Source organism: Leiobunum rupestre, chromosome 10, assembly GCF_980474605.1.
Source record: "Leiobunum rupestre chromosome 10, qqLeiRupe1.1.hap1, whole genome shotgun sequence".
In the NCBI taxonomy this organism is placed as follows: Eukaryota; Metazoa; Arthropoda; class Arachnida; order Opiliones; family Sclerosomatidae; genus Leiobunum; species Leiobunum rupestre.
This window is the reverse complement of record NC_143393.1, coordinates 43,571,003-43,582,890: the sequence shown is the minus strand read 5'-3', so window position 1 is coordinate 43,582,890 and position 11,888 is coordinate 43,571,003. Positions and strand designations below refer to the sequence as shown.

The following is an 11,888-nucleotide window of genomic DNA, read 5'->3' as shown; positions in this document are numbered from 1 at the left end:
CAAAAAGAGTGTAGTTCTACTACGGCAATAAAAACCTTTAAACGTTTAAACCTTTAAGCATACGTAACGTAATTACTCATAAGTATGCCACTGTACCTTTATTCCATTCAAAACTCTTCACTAACGGTTTGTTTCACCACGAACCAGTAAAAAGGTGGACTACGTTAGATTTTAACCTTTTTATTCATCCTAGTAATTTTGGGAGTCACACTATTGGCTAGTAACATATTTATTTAAGCCAATGGAAAACCTCTAAATTGATAAGGAATTTTTTGCGTCGGAATTTTAGTCAGCCCAATGTAGCATTATTTAAATTTATAAACTCGGCACTCGCTCGGTTTTTGCGGATAAAGTTAAATAATGAGTAGTTTAGAAAAATAAAAGGTTGGGAAAAATGACAAGTAATGGATCGCTTTCCGAAAATGGAACAAGTCGTCGAAGTGGGATATTCTACCAGCGTTATTAAAACCCATATCAAGCCTAAAAGAGTTAGGCCTAGGCTCAAAAGAATCTGCAAAGACAGTGATGCCAGATCGTGGGATAAATCCCATATTGTGGGATTTTTAGGGTGTTTTTCTTGGAAATGGGATAATGGGTTTTCTTAACCAAATCAAAGGGTTTTGTGGGATTTTGCACTTTTTGGGAGATTTTCGAACGCCAGTTCAAAATACCCACGAAACTTTTCTATAGAAATATTGATACTGCCTTCGGAGAAAAAATAAAGTATCCCCTTCCACCTGTTCGGCTCCATAACGGTCCTAACTTTTACTTTTCATTCTCATAAGCCACGGTACCCACCCTTAGTCCCCCCCCCCTCCATAAAGAACCGCAAGGAAGAACGGGGGGATCATGACGTGCGCCAAGTTCCAAGAAAGGCGAAAGGTCGCTCCTGCGGTTGCAGCTGGCCTTCGCATTTCTTGGAATTCGTCCACAGTCTTATCTCCGAAACAACTTGGGAGTAGAGAAAAACGAAGCTGTCCATTGTCCAATTTGAAGAGGAGCATTCAGAGGCTTAAACTATCATCACGTTACTGTGGAATGCATATTGCTGCATTTTGAGATCTAGTTTTGGGGCCAATAATATCAATTGCACTAACTTCAAGCCAGAACCCCGACATTTCGATCTCCACAATTCAAAAATGTATAATGAATAAAATGGTAGAGTTGCTACCTATGGATAAGCAAGGAGGATAAAGTAAACTAGTTCTTTAAATATGACATTAATAATTTTTCCAAAAAATAAATAAAATACAAAACAAAACAAAAAACTAATTTAATTCGGTCCCAAAAAATTGTACCTGTTTTCAGAGGAGTTTTCGTGAATGTATAAGGGTTGCGGCTTTTGGTTGGTTTTTCACCGAAACTGTGGGATTTTTAACTTTCGAACATTGGCAACACTCCAACCTTGTAGATGCGCCTGAAAAGCTCAACCTGAATTTCAACTATTTTTTTCAATAAACCTGCTTCTTTTATTTGACAATGCCAATTTATTTTAGAACGTGAGTCTCCGAGAACTTCATTAATTTGCAAATTAATTACATTAACAGAATTTGACACTATATTGTAGTTCATTTTAGCTCCTAAGCCTTGGTTGTTCAAACCGGTTTGTTTACTAAAATAATGGCCGTCGGTTTATCAGAGGTCAGCGCTGAGAGTTGAGATTACTGTACGCTTTTTTTAACTTCCGGTTTCTACGTCATGTTGCTCAACGAAGTCAGCGGTCGGAGGAGCAGGTTTTTCCGTTGCTCATCGGTGTCGTGACGTCAATCGACAAAGTTAAAGGAGGGGTAACAGACGATATTTTGTTCGTTAAGTCAGCGAACTATAAATCGTACAACAACTTTTAGATTTTTGTGACGTAGCGTTGATATTTTCATATTCAACGTCAACTAACGTGGTCCGTTGGTCTAGGGGTATGATTCTCGCTTTGGGTGCGAGAGGTCCCGAGTTCAATTCCCGGACGGACCCACTAAGAATGATTTAGTTGACCTGTTTTATGGATGTGATTTCAACAGGTAAGGCATGATATTTGCATCTTCAACACTACGTAACGTGGTCCGTTGGTCTAGGGGTGTGATTTACGCTTTGGGTGTGGCGGGGTCCCGGGTTCATATCCCGGAGGGACCCACGAAGTACGCTTTAGTTGACCTGATTTATGGAGATGATTAAAACAGGTAAGGCATGATATTTGCAACTTCAACACTATGTTACGCTGTCCGTTGGTCTAGGGGTATGATTCTCGCTTTGGGTGCGAGAGGCCCCGGGGGACAAATCCCAGACGGACCCGCGAAGAATGCCTTAGTCGACCTGAATTATAGAGGATACTTCAACAGGTAAGGTATGATATTTACATCTTCAACATCAGATAACGTTGTCCGTTGGTCTAGTGGTATGATTCTTGCTTAGGGTTAGTGTGGTCCCGGGTTCAAATCCCGGACGGACCCACGAAGAATGCTGTAGTCGACCTGTTTTATGGAGGTGATTTCAACAGGTAAGGCATGATATTTGCATCTTCAACATCATCTCACGTGGTCCGTTGGTATAGTGGTATGATTCTCGCTTCGGGTGCGAGAGGTCCCGGGTTCAAATTCCGGACGGACTCACGAAGAATGCTTTAGTCGACCGGTTTTATGGAGGTGATTTCAACAGGTAACGCATGATATTTGCATCTTCAACACTATGTAACGTGGTCCGTTGGTCTAGGGGAATAATTTACGCTTCGGGTGCGAGAGGTCCCGCGTTTAAATCCCGGATGAATGTCTTAGTCGCCCTGAACTATGGAGGAGACTTCAACAGGTAAGGCATGATATTTACATCTTCAAGATCAGATAACGCAGTCCGTTGTCCTAGGCGTATGATTCTCGTTTAGGGCGTGAGAGGTCCCGGATTAAAATCCCGGACGGACCCACGAAGAATGCTTTGGTTGACTTGTTTTATGGAGGTGATTTGAACAGGTAAGTTATGATATTTACTTTTTTAACATCAGATAACGTGGTCCGTTGGTCTAGGGGTATGATTCTCGCTTTGGGTGCGAGAGATCCCGGTTTCAAATCTCGGACGTACCCACGAAGAATGTTGTTGTCGACATGATTAATGCAGGAGATTGCAACAGGTAAGGCATGATATTTGCATCCTAAACCCTATGTAACGTGGTTCCTTGGTTTAGGGGTATGATTCTCACTTTGGGTGCGAGAGGTCCCGGGTTCAAATCCCGGACGGGCGTATGAAGAATGCTTTAGTCACCCTGATTTATGCAGGTGATTTCAACAGGTAAGGCATGATATTTACATCTTCAACATCAGATAACGTGGGTGTGAGAGGTCCTAGGTTCAAATTCTGGCCGGACCCGCGAAGAATGTTGTAGTCGATCTGATTTATGTAGGCCATTGCACCCAAACTGCAGGCGGCCATTACCAAGTCAAAAAAGCTGACCAAAACTGTCAGAACTAGCCATCCGACTTTATTACGCCCCAAAGTCATAATCTTTGGAGTTTATGAGCCTATTGAAAAGGATGACGTTAGTTCCCTTATCCTTGATTTAAATAATTTGGCCTACGCTGAGGAAGACCTGGAGGCAAAGTTTTGCCTCAAGGGTCGTAATGGTACTAAAAATTGGGTCATTGAGTGCTCTCCTGCACTTTATAAGACCCTAATGGAACTTAAAAAGGTCGATTTTGATTGGACGATGTGTCCTCTGAAAGAGTATTTCTTTGTACCTCGTTGTTTTAAATGTTGCCTCTTGGGGCATACGCAGAAATCTTGTACCGCTCCCGCCCAATTGCGTACCTCATGTGGTGTTGCGCATGGATTATTATTATTATTATTATTATTATTATTATTATTATTATTATTATTATTATTATTATTATTATTATTATTATTATTATTATTATTATTATTATTATTATTGAGTGGGGCTGCAAGCCAAACACTTCGACCTAAGGTCCATTGTGCATCCCCAAACTGGGTGACTTAAATAAGTCCTATTGCTGACACAAAGCTTAAAATCTGCCTGGCCGTGATGTTAGAGACGTCATACGTCTCCAACCGATGTATACCCAAATGCTTAAACCTCTGGGCTGCATAGTAATCGCAGCTTCAGAGTACATGTGAGACAAGCTCTGCAAATCGGGTCATCACTGACCCCAATGATAGTTAAATGTCTGTTTAGGCCAATAACAATCAAAAACAATTGCCCTAGAGAGCGAGAGTAATTCTCTGGCTCTCTCCCTAGAAGGGCCAAGAGTTAACTCTTTGGCCTGCCTTTGACCCTCAATCTCAGACCATTGTCTGAGTTGACGATCTGACATAAACTTGGAGATCAAGCCGCGCACAAGTCCCCGGGAGATGGGGAGAGCAGGTTCTGGTCCAATGAACCCAGCCCTCGCACCTTCCTTGGCCAAGGCGTCGGCCCTTTCGTTCCCAAGATGCCCCTTATGCCCAGGTACCCAACAAAGTTGAACTTTATTGTGCAACCCAAGAGCACAGAGGAGATCTAAGCAGCTAAGAACCAGTTTAGAAAGAATACTATACTGGCTGAGAGCTCTAAGAGCGGCCTGGCTATCCGAATAGATCTGGATAACCTTCCCATGATACCCCTGATTTAAATAGTAAGCAACACAGGAGCAAATGGCAAAAACTTCCGCCTGGAACACACCAACGTGCATCCCTAGGCTTTCATAAAAGCCAAAATTATTAGTAAGGCAATACATCCCCGCACCAGTGCCATAGTGGGCCTTAGACCCATCAGTGAACCAGACGATCTCTCCTCTGGTACCGAGGGTCAAGTTACTCCACTCCGCATGGCTGGGGAAGTTGACCTCAAAAGGTTTACTAAATTGAAGTTTAGTAACCATCATATCAGAACCCATTGTCATAATCGGCATCTGATTGGAAATGTCCCGATAAAGCTTAGTGTGGCTATGCTCCCAATTATTAGCCTTCCACCAGCCATTTTGGTTAAGCCTATAGGCACCTAAAAAGGCAGCTTCCTCAATAAAAAGGTGGAGAGGAAGCATATTCAGGAGAATTTCCAGAGAAGCGCTTGGGGCTGTTCTCATGGCTCCTGTAATGCCGACACAAGCCAGCCTTTGTAGAGTGCGCAGATTAAACTGCACAGTCCTTAAAGTAACTCTTGGCCACCAGACCACAGCTGCATAAGACAGGATAGGTCTGATGATCATGGTGTACAGCCAGTATTTATTATTTATTATTATTATGTTAGCTTGCTATTAAGGATGACCCCGAGGTACTTCACCTCGGTGCTCTCCACTAGGTCCTTTCCAAATAAGGAAATACCCTCGAACATGCCTTTTATCCTTTTACGAGTAAAAGGAACCATGACAGTTTTATTAGGATTAACCATGAGGTTGACCTCCCTGCACCAGCTCTCAACTGATGCTAGAGCCCTCCTCATTACGTCCTTCACTGTTACCGGGAATTTCCTAGTAATGATGATAGCAATATCATCAGCGTAACCGAAACAGTGGCATCCTCCCCTGTTCAACCTCCGAACAAGCTCATCCACCACCAGGCACCAAAGAAGGGGAGGGAGAACCCCCCCCCCCTGTGGGCAACCACGACTGGTGGAGACCATAAGGGAGTCACCCAGCAAGGAGGATGTCACTTTCCGGTCAGTTAACATAGATTTGATCCAAAGGCATAATGTGTCATTGATACCAAATCTTTTCGCAGCCTTAAGTATAACTGCGCTGGAGACCTTATCAAAGGCTCCCTCAATATCCAGAAAAACTGCTAGCGCAATTTCCTTGTATTCAATTGCCTTTTCCAGGCAGCTGCTGATACCATGCAGGGGGGTATCAGTAGACCTGCCTTTCTGATAGGCATGCTGAGTAGCCGACAGAGGAGAGTTACAAAGAAACTCCTCTCTAATATAGTTCGGCTGCCCCATGGCAAAACCTTATAACCACCAAATTTTTTAAAAATTAGATTTTTACGCATCAGTTTTACTAAGGCATGTACAAAAGTACTGTAAAAGTTTCAGGTAAAAGTCATAAATATTTCACTATTTATGACTTAAAAAATGGTTTTGGGTTTTATAATTTTCGCATTAAAAACCACGTTAAAATCTTATAACTTAGGTTTTGAAAAAGTCAAATATCTCAAAATTACGATCGTGGTGGTTAAAAGGTTTTGCCATGGGACAGCCGAGTTGTCCACCATTTTCTCCAGAATGTTTAGGAGAAAGAGGTAAGACTAATTGGCCTAAAAGCCTTAGCTTCCAGGTAATCAGATTTACCAGGCTTGGGTATGAAGATTGCTTGAGACAGCTTCCAGGTGCTAGGTAAATGCCCTAGAGCAATACAAGCCCTGTAGATTCTCAGCAGCAGAGGGCAAAGAATATCACTGCCCTCCTGTAAAAGGATAGGAAATATCCCATCCGGTCCTGGGGACTTATAGGGTTTAAAGACTTTATAGCCCATATAAGTCTAGAATGCGGGACGACCTTATTCGCCACTGCCCAATCTTCCCTTTTGGTTCGATTGATCCTCAAAGGGAGAGTGCCAGTGCCACCATTGCTGGTGACCTTAGAGTCCGGAAAGTGTACATCTAACATATGTGTCAGAGTGTACTTGCCGGATGTGGAAAAACTACCATCTTTCAAATTAATGGTGTCAAGATGCTTAGTATTATCGTGTGCCAAAATTTTCATTAATTTGGCCGTACTGGGAACATTCACTATGTTCTCGCAGAAGTCCCTCCACGAAGCCTTCTTGGCATCGCGGATAGACTTGTGGTAGGTGGTGAGGGTGCGTTTATAGGCGTCCCAATTACCCCCCTTCTTTGCTCTATTGAAGAACCTACGAGTTTCTTTGCGCAGCCTGCCAATCTCGTTGTCCCACCAAGGCACTAACCTTGGCCGGTTGCCAGGCTTTGCTGGACAATTGCGGTGAAAGGAGTCGATAATGCACTGTTGAACGCGATCAACAGCCAAATCAAAATCCAACACCGATGACAGCCGTGGCTTATCACCCTTAAGGAAGAAGCTTAAGTCTTCCCTGTAACCAGAACAATCTGTGCCCCTAGGGTTACGAATAGCGGTGCAAGCCCATACAGGTTTGACCAGAATATTAAAGCAAATGTGTCTGTGATCCAACAAAGACGGTTCGTTAGACACATGCCAGCTCTTGATTTTATCTGCGACATTTGCTGTACACAGTGTGAGATCAATGACCTCACTTCTGTTAGAGGTAACAAAAGTTGGTACATTGTTCCTATTTAGAATGTGAAGTCTGGTACTAACCAGATATTCTATTAAGTCGTTCCAACGCTGGTTGCAGTCTGAGCTGCCCCAGATTTCGTGGTGAGCATTAGCATCGCAACCAATGACCAGCTTCCTCCCCGAACTCTCACAGTAGTTGACCAATCTGGCCATCACCTGCGAGGGGGGGGGGGGAGCATCGTCGTACGGTAGGTATTCCGATGCCATAGTAACCCCCCCACCACCATCCGTGATGAGTTTTACCGTGGCAATGTCCCTGGAGGTGTACATTGAGAGCGGAAGGGCATGAATACCCTTGCGTATCAGTGCACAAGCCCTGGGTGTAACAGAGTTATAATCATAGAATATATTACCTGCATTTTGGAGACCAAGTATCTTTCCATTGGCAGTCCATGGCTCATGTATGAGAGCGATGTCGAAGCTTTCCTTTGCGAACCTCCTACAGAGAACTGCAATGGCTGCCTTGCAGTGGTGCAAATTAATTTGCTGCACCTTTACACTCATCTTGGTTAAGGTGAGCTCGGTTGCTGGCCTTAGATGTCTATTCAGACACAGTAGTGGTTGTGGAGACCCCAACACCCCCACCGGTCTGACTCGCATCCCTAGCCTGCCCCCCCTGTTGCACCCTCCAGTGATACAACCTCTTTATTCTCGTCGGTGTCCGACAAGCCAAAGGCCTTTATGTCCTCCGCAAGAGTATCTTCCATAGGAATGTCCTCTCCTGAGTCCCCGCCAGCCAGAGCCTCATCTTCCATCCTTGAGATCTCCTTTACAGGAGTTACCGGAGCTGTCGGGTCAGGTTCATGAAGTATCTTAAAGATACCACTGTCCAGACCCGTTAAGGCTCGGTGTCCTGCCTCCTTGATAGCCTTGACCGAATCTCCATCCACCTGGAAGATCCAGCGGATGGCGGTCGGCTCATCGGCTTTATTGACGACCTTCCAACATTGCGTATTTAGCGTAGGTCCTGAGTCTACGAAGGAGGACAGTGCCATCCTTTGTATAGATGTCCTTTGTGCGGAAGGCCACCTTGAAGGTAGGTCAGCGGCCTTCATTACTAAAAGTCGTGACTCCCCGGAGACCAATTCCTTCTGGTCAAATCCTCCCACCAACCAATCCGCTGTAAACCGATCCCTACAGAGGTAGTGAATGGCGCCTCCAACCAGCTGAAAGTTCCCAAAACGAGGTAGAGGGTCTCCCGAGAGTAACCCATCTATCCGCTTCAGAATCTCACGCTGAATGGGGCCCATTTCCTCTATAGGTTTCACTATAGGTTTGGTCGTGAGACTTCACCTTTTTGGAAACCTGAGACTGGGAATCGGGGGAGTCATTTTCCCTAGAACGTTTTGGAAGTGATGGCGGGGGGTCGTCCTTACCAGAGACCTCCTCCTGCATCAACCTTTGCCTGCGGCGTCAATTCCGCCTTTGGCTTTTGTTCAGGGGCTTATCCCCCTCGAACCCTTGCTTCACCGACTGGTTCTTGCCAGAGGAAGACCCTTGAAGGCTAGGCCGGGTTCCTGTAGGGTTAAGTCCCCCCATAAGGTTGTTTGTTTGTTGTGTTACACGATACCGTATTTTCGCTTCCCCGGTACCACACACCTTAGCTTAAGGAAGAAGCAGAGCCTTAGTTGGCCAGCATGAAGGGTTGCCCTTCCACCTGTTACTCCCTTCCACCACGAAGAGGTACAAGGTTGCAGTTTATGGAAGGGGATGCGCATGGATACCAGCAGTGTAAGGCCGCAACGAAGAAATTAAATATTTACAGCATCAAGGTTATTTTTGATTTATTCCAAAACCAGCAAGTCAATATCCCGAATTTTTGGAACGTTTACTAAAACAAAATCCTGTAAGTCCATTTCGTAAGTATTTTAAGTTTTCCTTAGCGTACAAAATTGTTGTATTTTCATATTTTACTTTTATGTTGTTCTTATTCAATCGATTATATATTTATTATGATTTATTATAGTCATAGGTCATAAGAAAAGAAGGTTAGCATAACATGGACTAGTGTTGTTAGTCGGAAAATGACCGAGTCCTTTTTTCCGGAAAATTTCCGTATTTTTCCGGAAAAAATTAAAAAATAGTTTTAATTCCATGATTAGTCTAATATTATTTGCAAATTTAAAAAAAGCGGAATTTTAGCCTCATTTTTTCGAATTTAAAAGTAAAACTAAACCTCTAGACTAGCTTTAAACTGATTAACAATGTAACACTATTAATGTTTTGTAGTATGTTTACTGATATTAAATATTTTATATCGATAAAAAGTTTAAAAATTAAAAACTCCTTAAAAGTAATTTATGTTTCAATTTTTTATTTTTAAGCTTTGCGGAAAGATTTTCCGGAAAACTTTCCGCATTTTATTTTACCGGAAAAATAACAACACTAGCATGGACGATGTACCCACTTTCTGCAGGGGTGGTCCGAATAACGGAAAAATTAAATTGGTGTACATGGAAAAAATATGAAAAAAAAATGGTTTGTCCTTTCGTGTTTTATATTAAAACGTATATAGATGGCGGTAGCGTTTCAGTCGAGTGGCATAAAATCCATAAAACTACTAGACTTCTCCAGAACTTTATTCGGTTCTCATCAGGAGACACTGTTTCTACTTTTGACCTTTTTCTTCCCGTTTAACATTATTTCAAAAACGATTACACTGACACACTGTTGGTAATAGTAGGTGGTTTCTTTTCGCCTGTTCTCGGACTAAAAGTGTACTCTTTTTACCCCAAAACATTTTATTCGCCTGTTCCGGGGATGGTAATTACTCCACCCCATAAACTATTTGTTTGTTCCGGAGTATTAAGGCTACTCTTTTTACTCCTTCTGAAAATGAGGTGTAAAAAGAGTAAATCGGATTTTGTCGTCTGCTATCCAGAATTTATCCGCTGAAAAGGCCACATGTGGTCAGAAATTTATATACTGGTGCTCCAAGCCACAGGCAGCCATTTTGGAAAAACGTTTTTACTCCGACCACGGCCAAATTTGATCTCTCGCGCTACAGCGGCCATCTCATTCGTTGACGTTTCTGCGTTAACCTATGAGCAAAAGATGTGTATGAAGTGAGCGCCCCTAGCGGATTATTATTTTTAGAATAGTTTTTACATTGAAGCCAATATAACAACCGAGCGTGGCGCTGAACTCCTACACATTATAGTACAGTTTATAGGGGGAAAATCCTTGCTCGCGGAATTTCCACGAATGTGTTGGCCGCTCAAACTATTCGCCACCACAGAATCGGAGTAAAATGATGTCATAGCCTTACTCCAGCGTTTCCCAATTTTTTGGGCTATGGAACCCTAAGTTATCCACCTAGTTCTGGCGGAACCCCAACTAATTTTTTTTACTTATTTTAAAAGACACAAACAAAGATGGCCGCGATGCGAATAGACGGTAAAATAAATGGGGGTGGAATTTTAAACCGTCATTGCCACTTAAAAACTGGACACTAGCCAGGGAGGGAACACCGGATTGGTTGGTATTGGAGCATGCGCAGAGGCCAATTTTTAACTTTCGCCGAGTAACAAATATCTAAATCATGATTCTTCGTAGAGCACGTGGCGCCATCTAAGTAAACTGACCAAATGGTTGTTTAACTGTAAATTTACCTATAACTTGAATTCTTTAAATTAAAATACAAATTATTAATTGAGATCAATCGTAATAGACGAGAAAAACGATTGAAATGACAATTAAAGTCGCGAAGTGGGGAGGCTGGCAGCCATGCTGTCACGAAACGTTTCCCCTTTTTCCCTACCCCCCAATTCAAAAACCCTTCCGAGGCTGGGAAGCCGTTGGAATTTATTTTACCGTCTATTCTCGGAGCACCTTTTGGGAACCACTGCCTTACTCTTCTTACCATACTCCGAAATCCCGGAAACAGTGATAAGAAACCACCTAGTGTCACTGCACGTTTGGTGATACCCATCTTTTCGGCTCCTTGCGTTTCCTCCATGCGCTATATCAATTTGTTCACTCAAGCCTTCAGGTATCCAGAAATGGGACAACGGCTGTACCAGCAAAACGAAGATGATGCATCAACTTGATCGAACATAGTCCGTAAATTTCGATTTCGTTGTTACACGGATTTCATTTTTTAGTAGTGTTGTAAGTCGGAAAATTTTCCGCGGAAAATTTTCCGTATTTTTCCGAAAAGTATTAAAAACGTTTTCATTCCATGATTTGTCTAATATATTGTTTGCAAATTTAAATAAAGCGGCATTTTCACCTCATTTTTTCTAATCTAAAAGTAAAACTAAACCTATAGACTAGTTTAAACTGCTTAACAGTGTAACACTATTTATGTTTTGTAGTATGTTTACTGATATTAGTCATTTTAAATCGATAAAAAGTTTAAAACATTAAAAACCCTTGAAAAGTAATTTATGTTTAAATTTTTTATTTTTCCGATTTGCGGAAAATTTTCCGCAATTCGGAAAATTTTCTGGAAGTTTTTCCGCATTTTATTTTTCCGGAAAATTAACAACTCTATTTTTTAGTAAGTAAATTGCATCATGTATATCATATCGAATATCAAATATAATTTTCTAGGCACGGAAAATACAAATTCAATTCAAATCAAATTCAAATTCATTCTATTTCATACTTTACAGAGTATTAAAAATATTTTTGTTGAATATGT

The 11,888-nt window shown here is 42.2% G+C and overlaps 2 non-coding genes across 2 annotated transcripts; both read left to right on the top strand.

Annotated features, from left to right (window-relative positions):
• Nucleotides 1–1,896: 1,896 nt before the first annotated feature.
• Nucleotides 1,897–1,968, top strand: TRNAP-UGG (transfer RNA proline (anticodon UGG)). Its single transcript has one exon. It is a non-coding gene; the product is annotated as a tRNA-Pro (tRNA).
• A 562-nt stretch (nt 1,969–2,530) lies between these two features.
• Nucleotides 2,531–2,603, top strand: TRNAP-CGG (transfer RNA proline (anticodon CGG)). Its single transcript has one exon. It is a non-coding gene; the product is annotated as a tRNA-Pro (tRNA).
• The last annotated feature ends 9,285 nt before the right edge of the window (nt 2,604–11,888 follow it).